The sequence below is a fragment of the Mus pahari genome, chromosome X, assembly GCF_900095145.1.
Source record: "Mus pahari chromosome X, PAHARI_EIJ_v1.1, whole genome shotgun sequence".
Taxonomy (NCBI): Eukaryota; Metazoa; Chordata; class Mammalia; order Rodentia; family Muridae; genus Mus; species Mus pahari.
The window spans coordinates 107,213,203-107,229,709 of NC_034613.1; the positions used below are offsets into that span (position 1 = coordinate 107,213,203).

Below are 16,507 nucleotides of genomic sequence, written 5' to 3' on the forward strand. Positions count from 1 at the left end.
ACCTAGAATCAAGTCAGACTTTATGATTTGATACTGGGTATAAAGCATATATAGCCATGGAATTGGATTCTAGAAGAATATTAATGCTCCTTTGTCGGTGCAGAATAAAGAAAGGCCAGAGTGACTACAAATTTTCAAGTGTATCTCCCTATCCAGTCTATCCATTTCCAAAGAAATGGAGCTAATTTTTAAGTGAAGTTGTTTCTGCCTAATGCTGTATAAATGATACACTGCTATCACTGGCTATATAAAGACTTATCAAGCTGATTCCCTGTTTCTTTGATATCTTTCCTAAGACAACCCCAAAGCCAGATATAGGGAAACTTGATTAGCAGTGGAATTACCTGAGGTTGTTGATAATTCAGCAAGTGCAGCATCATCTTCTCTTCTAAGCAACTGATGAAGACTGGTATCAAGTTCACTAGCCCTATCAGTCACAGAATCATAGGTCACTATTGTGTGCTTACAATCATGTTCAAACATAGCTGTTTTGGCTCTCTTGCTACTGGGACCTGCTTTGTCACTGCTGTCTGTGGATGCATTACTACAGCAGGGTGAACTGTCTTTATTACTTTCCAATCCACTAGTAGTTTTAATCTGTTGCTTTTCACTGTGTTCGAAACTGTTTGTGGCTGTTAACTTCCGTCCTCTTTTGTTGATGAAATTAGAGACTTGTTGGGTTTTATATTTCCTTTTGCCTAGTGGTTTCTCTCTAGAGGAATGCTTTTCATTACAAACTGGAAACATTTTGCTGATGAGTTCATCTAATTGAGGATCTGGAACTAGTGATCTTTTTGAAATTAGTTTTCTCCTACAGACAGGACATTCCTTGTTTCCTAATGTCAGTGCTGTGATAATACAGTCCTTACAAAATCGGTGGAAACAGGACTTTGTAATTCTAGTGTTCCTTAGTATATCTAAACAAATTGGACACTTGAAGTTGTTACACTCATTACTATATAAAGTCACAATTTCCAATTCATTTGAAGTTCCTTCTTGAGATGTTCCTTGTAAGTCCTGTGAATTCTGTTCTGATGTTGATCTTTCTGGTTGTTTTTCCTTTGTGTGAACTGTTTGTGACATGTTGACTTCTGACAGAGCCTGAGGCTCCTCTGGTCTCAGGTTGGGATGGACTAGGGATTTTGCATTGTTTTTATCTTGTTTCTCCTTTCGCTACTGAGCATCACCATACTCATTTGTACTGGTATATTTTATGCATGTAAAAACCTGCAAATATTAAAAATAAAGAAAATGTTAACTAGACTAGAAAAATCATCAGTTTTATAGTTTGACAAAATCCATCTCAAAAGGCATAGATCATGTACTAATGAGATGGATCAATAGTTAACAGCATTGGCTATTCATTTCTCATAAAAAAAAAAAACATGGTGGCTTCCATCTATAATGGAATCTGATTCCCTCTTCTATATGAAGATAGAGAACTCATTCATAATGCAATTCTTTAAAAAGTCATAGATTATAGCTCTAGATTTATCTCCACAAAATACATTTGAAGAAATATGTTAATCAAGAAAGAAAAAAATGAAAAGGAAATGATAACTAAGTAAATCTAAAAGAAATTTTTAACACCAACTACAAAAGCATGCTGTGTCAGAATGGGGAAATCCCACAACTAGACAAATAATTAAAAGCTCTCTAATTGGTTATCCCATACAAAGTGTTCAGGCCTGAAGCCATATACACACAAGAAACAAAAGGTTTTGACAGGTATGTTATGGATATGCCTAAGTTTGCTTGTCAAGGGATGAAATGGAATTAGCAGGAGTAGTAAGAGGTAGAGGGAAAATTTATATGGAGTGAATATGGTCATAATATGTAATATACTTGAAAATTCTTCATGAAGATCATGTGTGTGTGTGTGTGTGTGTGTGTGTGTGTGTGTGTATGTATGTATGTATGTATGTGTGTATAAAACAGTAATGACAAAAGAGCATACCAACTGAAGAAGGAATAAGCTGTTATAAGCAGTATTAGAGGGAGAAGAGGGAAGGAAGAAAATAACATAATTTTATTTTAGTTTAAATTTTAAGAAAATAATTTAAAAATATAATACAATAAAATTGTTTACACTATAAAGAGAAATAAATACATGTTTTAAATCTCCAATTGTGAAAGTATGTTTCTTATTTTCTCTCATTCCTGGATCCTATATGTTTAATGCATTCACAAAGTCATTGATACATTGGTATGACAAGAGTCTCTGTTTGCTGGTCAATGGGATGGAATGGAATTAGCAGGAGTGATGAGAAGTAGAGGGAGAATTTATTTGGAGTGAACATAGTCAGAGTATATTATATACTTGAAAATCTTCATGAAATCTATTAGTATGTACATACAATTCACGCCAATAAAAAAGAAACTTAAAGAATACATGGGAAAAGCCAGAAAGCACTACATGATGTTGTTAGCTCCACATGAGAAAATAATAACACTCTACCTATGTTGGGTGGATGCATCTTTGCAGTTGCATTCAGACTGTATGCAAGAGAAAGACACTGTGAAGAGTACTTCCATTAGCCATCCTTCATTTAGAGGACAAAACAAATCACTTATATGCTAGGCTAAGGCTCAGAGAAACATGGCTAGCATAACAGGCATAATTCCATGGATTTAATCCTTAGTGCCACTTAGACACAAAAACATCATTCTGCTATAGTCCATGTAATGTCATAACAGTATATTTGATCATTAAAAATATTTGAGAAACATCTGTTAGTGAACAACCATTCACAAAAAAATGTGTGAGAGGAGGGTAACAAAGTATTAAAAGTGATTTACTTGCTTAAAAAGTAATATGCAACACATATTGGATATTTCCTATTCTGAAAAGCCTACTACCTTCAAGTGTATTATCATTATCAAAGTCTTCCCAGTAAAGAAATATTACTTAACTTTGTGAAAATTTTCCATGACTGAGCCAGTCTACAAAAGGAGATCAACATGTTTCAAAATATTTTGAGCAAACCAGTGGAAAAAGACAATGTCTGAAAAGATATTTGGTACATATTTAACTTTACATTTTCACTTAGTCTGGTTCACGGTATCTGCACAAACTTTATGAAAAGGACAAACTTACATTCCTGGAAATCAGAGTAAACTTTGATGGCAACTTTATGGAATCAGTTCTTCAGCCATGAAATGATCTGCAAAGCTGAAAACAAAAATATGAATCTCCTCTTATATCAAAATAAATATAAATGACTGTCCATTTAAATGCAGTGTTTCCATGAAACAATTGCCATATCTTAACATTACAATCATTAGAAGACATCTTGTGTGAATAGCTTCCATTCAACAAAAAACTGATCTTCCAAGTGACTTTAAATTTGTATACTAAGACAGCGCCATTTTAATACAGCTAGAAAAAAATAAAAAAAGATTTTCCTTAATCTGCTAAAAACAATTTGAGTTGGTTTAATGTTCATAATTAAGAGGTATTTCCCTTAGATGAAAATTGTCAAGGTGATATAAACTTCCAAGGACAAAATATTATATGGTATGTAATAATGGTATTGCAGAAGGTTTTTAGTAAGTGCAACCCATTGTTTGTGTGATGTTGGTCAAAAGTTGGTTTTGGTCTTGCTCAGGGATGAAAAAGTAATAGAGATTAGATTAAGGAATTCTTTCTTTTTATTTTTCTTTCCTCTATCCCTCTTTCTCTCCTATCTAATGTTATGTTAAAAGATGGAAGAAGGAATGAAAAGAAAAATGGGAATCACAGCATAAAAGGGTAGAATCTACTTTTATACTAAAGAACATTGAAAAGTCAAATATTCTGTATTTGGTATGGATTTTGTACGTTGACACAAATTTAAGGTTATTTTGCTATAGTATACTTTATATGTGGTTATTTATTTATTTTGTTTTTCGAGACAGGGTTTCTCTGTGTAGCCCTGGCTGGCCTCGAACTCACTCTGTAGACCAGGCTGGCCTCAAACTCAGAAATTAGCCTGCCTCTGCCTCCCGAGTGCTGGGATTAAAGGCATGCACCATCATGCCTGGCTTTTTATTATTTTTTAAATTAATTTACTTATTTTATACTCCATACTCCATTTCCAAATCTAGCATTCACGTTCCAACTGCTCTACATCCTATAAATCCTCTCCACCCCACCCCACTCCTATCTCCACATGGACACCCCTACTCCCCAACCCACCTGAACTGATCTTCAGTCCCTTGAGGGTTAACCTGAAAACCCAGCTATACCACTTTTGAGAATATAGCCAAAAGATGCCCCACCCTACTATGCCACAGGGGCACGCATTCCACTGTGTTTATATTGGCCTTATTTGTGATATCCAGAACCTAGAAACAACCTAGATGCCCCATGACAGAAAAGTGGATACAGAAAATGTGGTTCATTTACACAATGGAATACTACTCACCTATTATGAATGAGAACATCCTGAGATTTGCAGGCAAATGGATGGAACTAGAAAATATCATCCTGTGTCATGTAACTCAGACCTAAAAGGATGTGCATGGTATGTACTCACTAATAAGTAGATATTATACCCCCCCCCAAATACAGAATACCCAAGATATAGTCCACAGAACTCAAGAAGGTCAACAAGCTGACGTGCCCAAGTGAGGACACCTCAGTCCCACTTGTGAGAGAGAAGAAAGCAATCACAAGTAGGGAGGGAGGGAGGGAGGGAACTAGGACAGGGTGGGGAATGGGGGAGGAGAGGGGAATATGATCTGGTATTGGGTGAGGGAAATGACTGAAGCCCTGAGGGCCAGCAGAAAGAATGGAAACAGGCAACATTGGGACATAGGAGGTTGGGGGGACCCACCAGAATGCACCAGAGACCTGGGAGATAAGAAAATCTCAGGAATCAAAGGGAGGGACCTTAGATGAAATGTCTGGCAGTATGAAGAGGGAACTTATACACCCACCTCCAGCAGGAAAGAGGACGTCAAATGAGGGATTGGTTTGCCACCCCACAGTCACAACTCTGGCCCATAATTGTTCCTGTCTGAAAGAATTACAGAGATAGAAATGGAGAGAAGCCTGAAAAGAAGGTCCAGTGACAGACCCAAAGTGCGATTTAGCTCAAGGGGATGTCCCATGGCCTGACACTATTACTCAAGTTATGGGGTGCTCACAAAAAGGGACCTGTCATTACTGCCCTCAGAAAGAACCAACAAGCAGCTGAAAAAGTCATATGCAGATATTTGCATCCAACCAATTGACAGAAGCAGCTGACCTCTGTTGTCAAATTAGGAAAGGCTGAATACAGCTGAAGAGACTGGCGATCCTGCAGGAGAACCAGCACTCTCAATTAAGCTGGACCCCTGAAATCTCTAAAACAATGGACCACCAAACAAACAGCATATACCACCTGATATGAAGCCCCCAACACACATAGAGTAGAAGATTTTATATATGTTCTAACTCTAGTTTAAGGTATTGTATCTATGCAACTCATTAAAAAATGTAATGCTAGTTTCCAGTACTTGAAAGCTGCTATTAAAAAGTATTTAGCATAGTTGAGAAAGACAAGTTAGAAAGGATAAACTGACTGAGAAAGAAACTAGGGAAACAACAACCTTCAAAATAGTCACAAATAATGTAAAATACCTTGGTGTGACTCTAAATAAGGAAGTGAAAGATCAGTATGAAAATAACTTCAAGTATCTGAATAAAAGAAATCAAAGAAGATCACAGAAGACAGAAACATCTTCCATGCTCATGGATTGGCAGGATTAATATAGTCAAAATGGCTATCTTTCCTGAAACAATCTACAGATTCAATGCAATCCCCATCAAAATTCCAACTCAATTCTTCACAGAGTTAGAAAGGGTAATTCGCAAATTCATCTGGAATAACAAAAATCCTAGGATAGCGAAAACTATTTGCAACAATAAAAGAATGTCTGGTTGAATCATCATGCCAAATCTCAAGCTGTACTACAGAGCAATTGTGATAAAAACTGCATAGTCCTGGTACAGTGATAGGTAGATCAATGGAACAGATTTAAAGACCCAGAGATGAACCCACACACCTATGGTCACTTGATCTTTGACAAAGGAGCACAAACCATCCAGTGGAAAGAAGACAGCATCTTCAATAAATGGAGTTGGTTCTACTGGTGATTGATCCACTCTTATCTCATTGTACAAAGGTTAAGTCTAAGTGGATCAAAGAACTACACATGAAACCAGAGACACTGAAACTTATAGAGGAGAAAGTCGGGAAGAGCCTCTAAGAATGGGCACAAGGGAAATTCCTGAACAGAAAAACAATGGTTTGTGCTGTAAGGTCAAGAATCAACAAATGGGAACTAAAAAATTTCAAAGATTCTGTAAGGTAAAGGACACTGTCAATAAGACAAAAAGGCAACCAACAGATTTGGAAAAGATCTTTACCAATCCTAAATCGGATAAGGGGCTAATATCCAATATGTATACACACACACACACACACACATATATATATATATATAACAAACTCAAGAATATGGACTCCAAAAAACCCAAAAATCCTATTAAAAATGGGGTACAGAGCTAAACAAAGAATTCTCAACTTAGGGATACGGAATGGCTGAGAAGCACCTACAAAAATGTGCAACGTCCTTAATCGTGAGGGAAATGTAAATCAAAACAACCCAGAGATTCTACCTCACACCAGTCAAAATGGCTAAGATCAAAAATTCAGGTGAGAGCAGATGCTGTTGAGGATGTGGAGAAAGAGGAACATTCCTCCATTNCTGGTGGAACTGCAAGCTGATACAACCAATCTGGAAATCAGTTTAGAGGTTCCTCAGGGAATTGCACAAAGTTCTACTGGAAGATCCAGCAATACCACTCCTGGGCATATACTCAGAAGATGCTCCAACATGTAATGAGTACACATGCTCCACTGTGTTCATAGCAGCCTTATTTATAATAACCAGAAGCTGGAATGAACCCATATGTCCCTCAACAGAGGAATGGATACAGAAAATGTGGTAAATTTACACAATGGATTACTACAAGCAATTAGAGACAATAAATTTATGAAAATCTTAGACAAATAGATAAATCTGAAGGATATCTTCCTAAGTGAGGTAACCCAATCACAAATGAACACACATGATATGCACTCACTGATAAGTGGTTATTAGCCCAGAAGCTCAGAATCCTTCTTAGAAGGGGGAACACAATATGCATCGAAGAAGTCAGTGACAAAGATCGGAGCAGAGATGGAAAAAATGACAATCCAGAGACTGTCCCACCTGGGCATCCATCCTATAAATAACTACCAAAATGAGACACTATGGCCTATACCAACAAGAGTTTACAGACAGGAGCATGATATAGCTGTCTCCTCAGGGGCTCTGCCTGTGCCTGGCAAATACAACAAGGGATAATCACAATCATCCATTGAACAGAATACAAGGTCCCCAATGAAGGAGCTAGAGAAAGTACCCAAGGAACTGAAGGGGTTTGAAGCCCCATAGGAGGACCCCAGAGCTCCCTGGAACTAAACCACCAATCAAAGGAAATACATGATAGAACTTGTGGCTCTAACTGTATATGTAGCAGAGGATGGACTGGTCAGTCATCAATGGGAGGAGAGGCCCTAGGTCCTATGAAGGATCTATGCCCTAGTATAGGGGAATGCCAGGACTAGCAGTGGGAGTGGGAGGGTTGGAGAGCCTGGGGGAGGGGATAGGGGATTTTCGGAGGGGAAACCAGGAAAGGTATTTGAAATGTAAATAATAAAGAAAATATCTAAGAAAAAGAAAAAAAAAAGAAAATCATGTTAGTAGTCAATCAAACTTGCAGTCATGTTAGGTACTAATTCAGTCAATTACAGAAATAAGCTTTATTTAGCCTTCTGTAGATAGATTCAAGTAAAGCAGATAATAAATAGCTAGAAACAAGCAATCATTGCTTTTAGACATAGTACAGAGAGATGTTCTTAAAAAGTTCAGCGATCTACAGAACATGACATTTGAAGATATTTTACTGACATAAGGCTTTTTTTTTTTTTAATGACAATGAGACATGAATACTCCTATCAGCACCCTATCACTTCTTAAAAGATTATGGGCATTGAAGAACCTTGATGAGGAGTTTGCTTCAAATATGACAAACCTATCCACTGAGCAAAAATCTGCCCTTGCTTCAACTGCTGACGGAATAGTGTACAAGCCATAGACAGAAGGACACAAAGGAATTTGAATGCTGAGCATTGGCAAGACGTGGTAAGCAGGTTCTTCAATATTCTGGTCTTACAGAAAAGTTTGTCAGATATTCTGGTACAGAAGGACAAAGATGTTTCTCCAAAGACACGTAGAAATAATGGGTGACTGTCCAGCTGGCAAGCAAGCTCTATCATTTCTGTAGTTTTGGAACCTGCCTACTCTGCACTCACTGTTTACTTAGATAAAATATCGCAGGTCTCTGATGGGGTTAATGACTTCATAGTTATAGTCTTAAAATTAAGCCTTAGTTGTTTAGGAATCCCAAAAATAATGTAATACCCAACAATATATCTTAGATTGAAACATTCAAGTTATAATAGAGAAAGTGAATTAAGTATGGAACTTTGCATTCACAAAATAAGAAACATAATAGAGTACTTTCTCTAAAGTTGCCAAATGCATATGGACTAGTAATTGCAGATGTAATTCTTACATGATATTTCTCATAATTGTTCTTATTGTATATAGTTTATTGATGTTAGAGAAAAAAACTTTTGTTGGAACAAAAGGAGAAGACATTGGAGTGGTGTATCTTTATACTGTGGTTAAGGTATATCTCTTTCCTCCCTTGCCTATGTAAGTTAACTTCTGATTGGGTACTAAGAAGCCTAATACCTATAGAAAAAGTCTGGTTAGTAAGGTTGGGCATCTGGCAGAGAGAGAGACTATGGGAAAAAAATAAAGCACAGGAAGATTTGCCACTAGTATGTAGAGGAAGTTGGAAGTATAAAACTCAGGAGTGGCAACGAGCCCTGTGGCAAAACTTAGATTAGGATAAGCAGAATAAATGAGTTATAAGCTAGTTGGGAATAATCCTAGCTTAATAACTAGACCTTAATTAGCAAAAGTTTCCTTTGGTGTCACTATTTGGGAACTGTGGTAAACATAGAAAAGGTTTATGGATACATTTATTCAGGAGCAAGACAGAGCAAAAAAAGGCCAAATGTTACAGAATAATATTAATAAAAAACTGTAGTAAAATTGGAAATTAAACATTTAGGAAGGCAAAGAAAAACCAAAGAGAAAAGCCATGCAAAACCACAAAAGATGAAAAAATGAATCTTGTGCATTGAAAACAAGATAGTAGAAATGGGCTCTTATCCCCAGACTCAGGGGAAATCACCATTTTCTCTTAGGTGACTCTCTAAGATGGGACAATCCAGGAGCACACATGCCTCAGAAATAGCAGAGCAGCTGGGACAGGGTCATTCTTACCACGACCTGCACCCAGGAGGCAGGTCTGACCTGCAGCCTTCTGTGCACTGATCTTTTCAGGAGAGAGCTGGTCTCCTAGGAGTGCCAAGACAGGATTACAGGCGCACAGGAGGAAAAAGCCCCAGGCAGAATCAGCAAGAACATCTAATACCAGAGATTAGCAGATGGTGAAAGGCAAATGTAAGAATTTTATTAACAGGAACCAAGACTACTTTGCATCATCAGAACCCACTACTCCCACTCCATCAAGTTCGGGATATCCCAGTACACTGGAAACGCACGATTTAGATTTAAAATCATATCTCATGATGCTGATAGAGGATTTTAAGAAGGAAATAAATAATTCCCTTAAAGAATTATAGGAGAGCACAGATAAAGAGGTAGAAGCCCTTAAAGAGGAAACACAAAAATCCCTTACAGAATTATAGGAAAAGACAAACAAGGGGGTGATGTAATTGAACAAACCCATCCAGGATCTAAAAATGAAAGTAGAAACAATAAAGAAAGCACAAAGGGAGATAACTCTGGAGATAGAAATACTAGGAAAGAAATTAGGAACCATAGATGCAAGCTTAATCCTGAATACAAGAGATGGAAGAGAGAATCCCAGGTGCAGAAGATTCCATATAAAAGATGGATATAACAATCAAAGAATATTCAAAATGCAAAAAGATCCTAACCCAAAACATCCAGGAAATCCAGGACACAATGAGAAGACCAAACCTAAGGATAATAGGAATAGATGAGAAGGAAACTTTCCAACTTAAATCATCAGTAAATATCTTCAGCAAAAATATAGAAGAAAACTTTGCAAACCTAAAGAAAGAGATGCCCATGAACATACAAGAAGACTACAGAACTCCAAATAAACTGGACAAGAAAAGAAATTCCTCCTGTCATATAGTAATCAAAACACCAAATGCACGAACCAAAGAAAGAATATTAAAAGCAGTAAGGGGAAAAGGTCAAGTAACATATAAAGACAGACCTATCAGAAATACATCAGACTTCACACCAGAGACTAAAAAAGCCAGATTATCCTGGAGAGATGTCATAGAGACACTAAGAGAACACAAATGCCAGCCCAAGCTACTATACACAGCAAAACTCTCAATTACCATAGAAGGAGAAATCGAAGTATTCCATGACAAAACCAAATTTACACAATACCTTTCCACAAATTCAGCCCTGCAAAGGATAATAAAGGGGATACTCCAACACAAGGAGGGAAACTATGTCCTAGAAAAAGTAACAAAGTTATCTTTCAACAGATATAAAAGAAGATAGCCACATGAACAGAGTTCCAACTCTAACAACAAAAATAACATGAAGCAATAATCACTTTTCCTTAATATCTCTTAATATCAAAGGGCTCGGTTCTCCAATAAAAAGACATAGACTAACAAACTGGTTACTTAAATGAGACCAACATTTTGCTGCATTGAGGAAACCCACCTCAGTGAAAGTGACAGACACTACCTCAGAGTAAAGGGTGGAAAACAATTTTCCAAGCAAATGGTCCCAAGAAACAAGCTGGAGTAGCCAGTTTAATACTGAATAAAATCTACTTTAAACCTAAAGTTATCATAAAAGACAAGGAGGTGCACTTAATACTCATCAAAGGTGAAATCTACCAAGATAAACTCTCAATTCTGAACATCTATATGACAAATGCAAGGACATTCTCATTCATAAAAGAAACTTTGCTAAAGCACAAAGCACACATCGCACTGCACACAATAGTATTGGGAGACTTCAACACTCTACTCTCATCAATGGACCGATCATGGAATCATAAACTAATCAGAGACACAGGGAAACTAACAGAAGTTATGAAACAAATAGATTTAGCAGATATCTATAGAACATTTTATCCTAAAACAAAAAGACATACCTTCTTCTCAGCATCTCATGGTACTTTCTGTAAAACTGACCATACAGTCTGTTACAAAACAGGTATCAACAGATACAAGAAAACTGAAATAATCTCATGCATCCTTTCATTTCCCCATGGACTAAGGCTGATTTTCAATAACAAAATAAATAATAGAAAAACCCACACACATGTGGAAGCTGAACAACACACTACTCAATGATTCATTGGTCAAGGAAGAAATAAAGAAAGGAATTAAAGACTTTTTAGAGTTTAATGAAAATGAAGCTACAGCATATCGAAACTTATTGGACACAATGAAATCAGTTCTAAGGGGAAAACTCATAGCTCTGAGTGCCTCCAAAAAGAAACTGGATAGAGCATACACTAGTGGTGTGACAGCAAACCTGAAAGCTCTAGAACAAAAAGAAGCAAATTCACATGAGGAATAGATGGCAGGAAACAATAAAACTCAAGGCTGAAATCAACCAAGTGAAAACAAAAAGAGTTATACAAAAAATCAACAAAACAAAGAGCTGGTTCTTTGAGAAAGTCAACAACATAAACCAACCTTTAGCCACACTAACTAGAGGGCACAGAGACAGTCTCCTCATTAACAAAATCAAAAAATAAAAACGGATATATAACAGAATCTGAGGAAATTCAAATGATCATGAGATCCTACAACAAAAGCCTCTATTCAACAAAACTGGAAAACCTGGATGAAATGGACAATTTTATAGACATATACCAGGTACCAAATTTAAATCAGTATCAGAATAATGGTATAAACAGCCACATATCCCCTAAAGAAATAGGAACAGTCATTAATAGTCTCTGAACCACAGAAAATCCAAGGACCAGATAGAGTGCAGAGAGTTCTATGAGACTTTCAAAGGAGACCTAATACCAATGCTCCTCAAATTATTCCACAAAATAGAAACAGAAGGTCCTCTACCCAGTTCATTCTGTGGAGCCACAATTACTCTAATGCCTAAACTACACAAAGACACAACAAAGAAAGAGTACATCAGACCAATTTCCCATATCAATATGAATGCAAAAATACTCAACATTCTCACAAACAGAATCCAAGAATATATCAAAACAAACATCCACCATGATCAATAGGCTATATCCCAGGGATGCAGGGATGGCTTAATATAGGGAAATCCATCAATGTAACCCACTATATAAACAAACTACAAAACAAACAAACAAATAAAAAAACATATGATCATCTCTTTAGATGCTTAGAAAACATTTGACAAAATCCCTTCATGATAAAGGTGTTGGAAAGATCAGGAATTCAAGGCCCAAACCTAAAAAAATTAAAAGCAATATATAGGAAACCAGTAGCCCACATCAAACTAAATGGAAACTTAACACAATCCCACTAAAATCAGGGAGTAGTCAAAGATGCCTACTCTCTACCTACCTATACAATGTAGTACTTGAGATCCTAGTGAGAGCAATTAGACAACAAACAGAGGTGAAAACGACACAAATTGGAAAGGAAGAAGTCAAAATATCACCATTTTCAGATGATATGATAGTATACTTTAGTGACTCCAAGTGACTTCATAAATTCCACCAGAGAACACCTAAATCTGATAAATGACTTCTGCAAGGTAGCTGGATATAAAATTCACTGAAACAAATTAGCGGCCTTCCTTTACACAAAGGATAAACAGATTGAGAAAGAAATTAGGGAACCAACACCCTTCACAATAGTCAAAAGTAATAGAAAATAGCTTTGTGTGCCTCTAATGAAGCAATTGGAAGATCTGTATGATAAGAACTTCAAGTCTCTGGAGAAAGAATTGAAGATCTCAGAAGATGGAAAGATCTCCCATGTTCATGGATTGGCAGGATTAATTCAGTAAAAAATGGCCATCTTGCTGAAAGAAATCTACAGATTCAATGGAATCTCTGTCAAAATTCCTTCTCACTTTTTCACATAGTTGGACAGAGCAATTTTCAAGTTCATTTGGAATAACAAAAAACGTAGGATCACAAAATCTATAACAATAAAAACTTCTGGTGGAATCACCATGTCTGACCTCAAGCTGTACTACAGAGAAATTGTGATAAAAAACAGAACAAACAAACAAAAAACAACTACATGGTACTGGTATAGCAACAGACAGGTAGATCAATGGAATAGAATTGAATACTCAGAAATGAACTCATACACCTATGGTCACTTGATCATTGACAAAGGAGCTAAAACCATCCAGGGGAAAAACAGCATTTTCAACAAATGGTGCTGGCTCAACTTGTAGTTGGCATGTAGAAGAATGTGAATCGATCTATTCTTATCTCCTTGTACAATGCTCAAGTCCAAGTGGATCAAGATCCTACACATGAAACCAGAGACACTGAAACTTATAGAGGAGAAAGTGGTAAAGAGCCTTGAACATAGGGTTACAGGGGAATATATTCCTGAAAAAAACACCAGTAGCTTGTGCTATAAGATAAAGAATCGACATATGGAACCTTATAAAACTGTAGAGCTTCTGTAAGGCAAAGGATACTGTCAATAACACAAAATGGCATCCAAAAGATTGTGAAAAGATCTTAACCAATCCTAAATCCAATACAGGGCTAATATCCAATATCTAAAACGACCTCAAAATGTTAGACTCCAGAGAACCAAATAACCTTATTAAAAAATGGGGTACAGAGCTAAATAAAGAAATTTCAACTGAAGAATATGGCTAGGAAGCACCTAAAAAATGTTCAACATCCTTTGTCATCAGGGAAATGCTAATAAAAACAATTCTGAGATTTTACCTGACACCAGTCAGAATGGCTAAGATCAAAAACTCAGGTGACAGCAGATGCTGTCAAGGATGTGGAGAAAGAGGAACACTCTTCCATTGCTGGTGGGATTACAAGCTGATACAACCACTGGCAAAATCAGTTTGGCTGTGCCTCAGATAATTGGACATAGTACTACCTGAGGACCCAGCAATACCATTCCTGGGTATATACCTAGAAGATGTTCCAGTTTTTAATAAGGACACATGCTCTACTATGCTCATAGAAGCCTTATTTATGGTAGCCAGAAGCTGGAAAGAACTCAGATGTCCCTCATCAAAGGAATGGATACAGAAAATGTGGTATATTTACACAATGAAACTGAGAACTTCTTTATGGACAGCAACACCATTATTTTGACAAATATCAGCCTTCATAGTGGGAAAAGAATTATTACCAACTACATATCCAGTAGAGTGGTAACATCTAAAGTATATAAAGAGCTAAAAGAAATGGACATCAATGGAACAATGACTCAACTAAAAATGGGGTACATATCTGAACCAAGAATTCTCTAAAAATGAAATATATGGGCTGAGAAACATTTGCAGAATTGTTCAACAACCTTAGCCATCAGGAAAATGCAAATCAAAACTATGTTGAGATTCCATCTTATAGCAGTTAGAATTGCCAAGATCAGTAGAACAAATCACTTCTAATTCCGGTAAGGATGTTTAGTAATGGAAATACTTATTCATTGCTGGAGGAAGTGTAAACCTGCACAGTCATTATGAAAATCAGTTGACAATTTCTCAGTTAGCAAACCATAGGTCCACCTCAACATTAACCTATACTATTCATGGGCATATACACAAAGAATGCTTTATACTAAGAATGCTTTATAGTACTACAGAGATACTTGCTAAATCTTGTTCACTTTTGATCTATTCATAATAATCAGAATTTGGAAACAGCCTGTATGCCAATTGATGGGTGAAAGGATAAAGAAAATATCATACAATTACACCGTGGATTACTAATCAGTTGTTAAAAACACCTGAAACCATGAAATAGTCAGTTACATAGTTGGAGGTAGAAACCTTCATCCTTCTTGAGGTATCTCAGACCCCCCAAAACACATATGACATGTATTCATGTGTATGTGGATGTTAGAGTTTAAGTTCTTGGTAAGTGGGCTACAATCAGTATAACCACAGAGGTTAGGTATAGCACACAAGACTAGAAAGCAAATAAAAATAAAAATAAAAATAAAAATAGAAATAGAAATAAAAATAAAAATTAAAAATAAAAATCTTCCTATGAAGAGGAAATAGAACATATACTTATTTGTGGGTGGAGACTACAAGAGAAGTAAGATGGAAGAAGATATAAAGGAGGGAATATGGGGAGGTACAGTTGAAAGGAAGGGCCTTTTGAAAGATCATATGGAAATCTAATACAGTAAAGGTTTCTTAAAATATAAAAGTATATGAAAATAGAACAATTTGGGATTACCAAATGATGGGAGGGACAAAGGCCCAACTAGACATTTCTTGTCACCAAATAAAATGGGTTACATCTAAATGAATTGTTGACCAAAGAAGTCTCATAGAAATCGCCAAATAACATAGACCATTGTCAAGGCTATTGGTTGCTCTCTGAAAGCTGCTGGTAAGTCCCTACAGCTGAAGACAACACCTGTATAACTCATTGTTCATGGAGAAGTCAAGTTGGTGTCAACCTAGAGCTTTTACCCCTATGATGAATATACATTTATAGTGGAAGGTACCCTGCAGGAATCCAGAGGAGACAGGTAAACACCAAACAAATGACAACCTTTTCCATCTTCAATGATAACCTACCTGTAAGATATACTAGTACAATAATTGCACAAAGCTTATTAATATAATCAACCAATATCTTATTAGATTTAAGACCCATTCCATGAGGTAAAACCCATCCCTGATACTTCTCTGGTAACCAGAAATGTGTAAGTCTATTGTCTATGGACCTAGGGGAAAACCAAATACTGAATACTACCTAAAGGAATAAAGCAAGAAAAATTATTTTTAATGAAATTCTGCTATACTCAGAGATCAGTATCTTGTTCATCAATAATTAAACACACATGTTCCTGAAATATATTGAAACAAATATGCAGACATAGAACTAGAAAATACTTGCAGAAAGAGAAGATACCTGGAACACTAAGTCCTAAACAAGATTTCTTCACCAAACACTTCCCCTAAGTGTTCAGGGAACTCTGAGGAAGTGAACACATAAATAATGAGCCAGTATGGATAGAAGACACCAAGGAAACAAGGCCTTCTATAAACAATAGGTGTGACATACATACAAACTCAGACACTGGCAGCATGCACAAAGCCTGAAAAGGTAAAAGCCAGATGGGATTCCAGTGCTGAAAGGAGATGTATACAC

General features: G+C 36.6%; 1 pseudogene; it reads right to left on the bottom strand.

The window, feature by feature from the left end:
- Positions 1-291: 291 nt before the first annotated feature.
- Positions 292-1,083, bottom strand: LOC110314479 (annotated as a pseudogene).
- Between the last annotated feature and the right edge of the window lie 15,424 nt (positions 1,084-16,507).